The sequence below is a fragment of the Anser cygnoides genome, chromosome 2 (assembly GCF_040182565.1).
Source record: "Anser cygnoides isolate HZ-2024a breed goose chromosome 2, Taihu_goose_T2T_genome, whole genome shotgun sequence".
NCBI lineage: Eukaryota > Metazoa > Chordata > Aves > Anseriformes > Anatidae > Anser > Anser cygnoides.
This window is the reverse complement of record NC_089874.1, coordinates 151,719,269-151,724,287: the sequence shown is the minus strand read 5'-3', so window position 1 is coordinate 151,724,287 and position 5,019 is coordinate 151,719,269.

The following is a 5,019-nucleotide window of genomic DNA, read 5'->3' as shown; positions in this document are numbered from 1 at the left end:
CTAGACAGAAATTTCAGTCATTTGATTTCATGTCAGATCAGTGAAATCTCTCCGGCTTTGACAATATTGCTCTTTTTTCAATTGTGAGTATGTGAAGCCCTACAAATACACAAAGCTCATCCATATAGGAGGAAGCATGCAGAACGATCCTGTCTTTCTACCGTTTTGACTCCATGTAAAAGAAAAGGCCCTTTTCCAGCCTATTGGCATGCTATTGTAATTCATTGTCTGCATAAATACATCCTCTGCTGGATATTCAGTGCTTCTAAGAAGGAGCCAAGGAAAATCATTTTTACCAAGGTCAAAGGATTCTGAAATGTTATCTAGCATCCATTCCCATGGTTACTGAAAAAGTGTTTTAGCTTGCCAGGCAGACTGTAAAGGAAGACTTATTAGCTGAGTAGCTCAAGCAAAGGTTTTTGAAGATCCATAGTAAAATTACATGAAAAGGAATTAACATTTTTAATGCAAAAAAGTGACTGTAAAAAACAGCAAAAATTATAAAAACCACCAATCTTCCAAATCTGGACTGAGTGCAATGTAAAAACTTGCTAAGTGTCAGAGATCAACAAAACCTCCCTCCCCAACCCTGCACCTCTCACCTGAAGCACAGACATATTTTTGAGTTCTCATAAACTTTTTTATGTATCTGATTCTGAAATGTAGTTTCTAGAAACACTACAGGGACTGACTTTCAGGTTCCTGGGACAGTTTTGTCTCTCTCAGCAAAGATTCCTGCACACCTTAATGCCTATAAGTCTCTCACTCTTGCTAGCACAGGCCAGCTTGAAACTCAGCATGCCTACAAGAGGACACTAATTTTCATAAGTTACTCCTGAACTGAACCCAATAAATTGTGTTTGAATGAAGTGATAACATCACTAAAACCACCACTCCATATGTTATTTCATAGCAGTTATAAAACATAGAGCTAAAGTTTACAGATCTGATAATTCAGGACTTGTTAGACTTTCACATTTCTTGGGAAATGCAAATCATCGCTTCCCAGGATGATAAAATTCAAATTCTTGCCCTTTTTAGGTTGTGTGCTATTAAACTTTTCATTTGCTGGCAGTCTACCATTGGTTGTTAACAAGATTTAGGCAATATGGCTAAAATGCAGAAATAAGGGAACCAAATACTAACTTATTTAAATTCATCTACCTTCTGTTTTCAGTCATTTTTATCTCTAATTAATGTTTTTTCGTAGCCCAAAAGAAAGTTCTCACCGTTGTGCAGAGTTCTGAACAGACACGTAGCAAATCTCTGCAGAAACTTAAGACCTAACAAATAAAACAGATAAAAGGAATATTGTTTCCCCATTTACAGATGCACAATGACTGTATCCTAGTAGATTGTTGATATTGGAGTTATCTTTACATGACTGCAAGTGGTTTTGTTAGCAGGCACTTTAGACCATAGCAGTAATCACCCAGAACCTCCTTGCAATGAGGTCTAACTAATCCCACCTGGTTTAAGGTAGCACCAGGAGTGTCAGGTACTGGTCAGATACAGTCACAGCTGAGAGCTGTCACTCGTTGGGCTGCCCACAGCTGCAAAACAGCAATATCTAAAGCCATTCAACTCACAGAATCTGTCCCCAAAGGACTCTCCAGCTCTACCCAGAAAGTCTGTAAGCAGAGCACCTACTCCAGTGCTTTAACCACAGGAAGGGTTGGGTTTTTTTCCTTCAGCTCATCCAACAAAGAGGTTGAAGACAGAAGAAGAAGTTGAAGGGTAACTGTATCTTCAGCATTGCAAATTAGTCTGTTTAGTTTCCGTTCTTATTTGGGAAGATGTCTGGAAAAAAAAAAAAAAAGAAAGAAAAAAAAAAGAAAAACTATTAAACTATTTCTAACTCATCTTCTGCTGCCTATTTTCACATACTTCTAGTATCTGACTTGGATGCTCTAATTCAACACACTCAGAGCTCCTATCTCCTAGTCCTCGCAGAAAAATTGAAAAATAAATGAACTCAAAAAACAAACAGAAAGCAAATTAAAAGGTTTTTTTTTTTTTTAATAGATAGATAGATAGATAGATCGATCTAGTGTCTTTAAAGACAGAAATTGAAAAATCACTGATTTTTGTTTTTTGAACTTCTAAGTTTAGCAGTTCAGAAAGATGCTTCGGAAGAGTTAATATGGAAACAGTTCAGCTGGCAGCCGTTCGCCCAGAGGCTGGCATATCTTGTACTTATCAATTCCAAGAAAATTTCATTCCATGGAGAATTCCTCACGCTGCCTAGAAAATCACAGAACTGCAGAGCACAGCTGCACAGTTCTAATGGTAAGGCCCGATCCTGTCCGTGCAGGATTGGTTTCATGCTTTCATTTCCAGTCTTCTGGCAGCTCCAGGGTGCTCCTGCAGGCAGCCCCAAGGATAGGACTGAGTTATCGGTGCTGTGATGCACTGCACAGTCCTGTCCGTGATCCTGTGTTCTGCTGCATCCTGCTGGACGAGGACACATAAACAGGGAGATGACAGCGATGCATCAGGCCTGGGAAGACACTTGTGCTACTTTTGTAACTCAACTTCTGGCAAAGGAAGAGCTTTGTCTCAGTTTACAGCCTGGCTTGTTCCCACAGTGAAACCGAACCCCCTCCAAAGCAGAGACACAAGCTGTTTGTGCAAAGGCTGTATGGGATATTTTTGTGTCAAGGGTAGCTTCTTAATGAAGCAAGGCAGGAGCACCAGCAATAACAGTTTGCTTCCACATGCAAAGCCCTACACGGGTGGAGGCAGCAAGGAAGTGACTTGCTCCCAACATCAGCACAACACACGCTCACGGGAGGGCAAAGGTTTGTAGGATAGCTCTCCTTCAGCAGCTTGGAGAAACACAGGCAAGGGAGTCATGAGGTCCAGGGGACCACAGAATCATGGAATGGTTTGGGTTGGATGGGAACTCTAAAGATCATCTAGTCCCAACCCTCCTGCCACGGGCAGGGACACTTTCCGATAGATCAGGTTACTCAAAGTCACATCCAATGGGACTTTGGACCAGATGGAAACTCATAAATTTGCCCCCCTGCCAGCCACAGACAATGCAGAGGAAAAGCCCTCGGCACCAAATGCTGTGCTGTACCCAATTGCTTGCTAGCACAGACATTGCTAACATGGGCTGAAATGACTGCAAAGGCCTCTATTTTTAAAACAACGTCAAATTCCAACTCTAGAAAAGATAGAATGACCGTAGTGATGATGTGTAACCTGTTAGTATCTTTTTTTTTTTTCTCATCTGTAAACCCGAAATAGTAACACTGAACCTAACCACAGATGATGTGAGGATAAGTGAATTCCTAAGGCTTGCCTCGCAGCAAAGATATGGCTTAGAGCTGTGGTCTTTGAGGATGCTACTCTTACCCTCATCAGTGGATCTATTCCATTTACCGCTTTATCTGATCTCTTTCCATTGTAGTAGTTCTAGGGTTTAGATATAAAAGAAATGAAAAAATATTTCAGGTTGAGGAGTGAAGGCAGCTTAATGTTGCCAAGCATTCCATAACCAGGGAAGGGATAAAAACCCTCAAGACTATAGAATAACCAACAAAAGCCAGTAGAATTATTTTCATTTGCCATCTGCTTTTTGTAATTTAAATTCATAAATATTAAAGCCAACAAAGCTGGTGGTTAAAGGCTGTTAAATAATTTGTTGTGGCATTCTGAGTGGTGGAAGCTTAGACTTTCACCTTGGGGTACTTGGACTAAGCCTAACAGCATGTGTTTGAGTAAAACAAGGCTTCCAGAAGTGCATCTGGTTCTGTTAAGATTTCAAGAGAGACAGAAGAGTCCCAGCTCCACACTAAGGGTTAGAATGGAAACACTTTGGAGAAAAAAATTGAGATGCTTTCATTGCCAAATATGACCTACCTCAGCATTAGGGGCTTTCAAAAATACATTATAAAGCCATGAGAGCTGGCGGCTACATGAATTTTAAATGACTGCTAGTCACGTCTAGGTTGCTTGTGACTCGTTAAGCAGATGTTTGCGCCTCTAGTTTTATTCAAGCTTTTCAGTTTTGCTCCTTACTTTTCACATGCGTGCTCTCGCTGACTGGGAGTGCTCAACACAGAGACAGGCCTGCGAGACAGCGTGCTTGGAGCAACACCACGAACTCAACCCTCAGCACTCTCTAGTCCTGTTTAAAAGCACGTTGCTTTTATTTTTTCCCTCTTTCACTGCAAAAACTTCTATCCTCAACGTGTGGTGTGGATAAAAGTGGGGTGTGGATAAAAGAGGTTTAAGTTGGATATTAGGAGAAACTTCTTTACCAAAAGGGTTGTTAGGCATTGGAATGGGCTGCCCGGGGAAGTGGTTGAGTCACCATCCCTGTAGGTCTTTAAAAGACGTTTAGATGTTGAGCTTAGTGATATGGTTTAGTGGAGGACTTGTTAGTGTTAGGTCAGAGGTTGGACTGGGTGATCTTGGAGGTCTCTTCCAACCTAGATGATTCTGTGATTCTGTGAAGAGGTTATTAAAATAGGCCTTGGGAACAAAAATTACTGCTATATCCTGACAGAAAGTAGTGTTCTGTACTAACAGATCAGTGTACCTGTATATTTTTCGACTTACCCAACTTCATTGGTCAATCCAGCTGGCTGAACTTGACTTTGTGAACAGGACACCTTGAGCTATTATTGCATGGTTGGCTCTCCCCCAGCACTTGAGAGTGGAGAATGAGACGTACCTACACACTTTTCCCTCTGGACTGGCATGACTGCAGTGCCTAATCTTGGCCACGGACCGATATGCTGTGTGACAGACAGGTCCCGTGCAAAGAGACTGAAAATATAGCAGTGTGCAACTAGTGCATTGTAAATACTGTCAGTGTTGCAGAGTGCAATCGTGTCCGTGTGAGGAACTCAATTCAGCCAGTACTGAAACCACATTTAGTTGTTACCTTGGTATTTAGTGGTCTGGCTTGGACCACACACAGGTTACGAAGTGCAGCGTGCCACATGGCTGCTGCTGCTGATTGATCTTTGGTTTACCAACCCCACAAACTCTCTCCCTAACCAC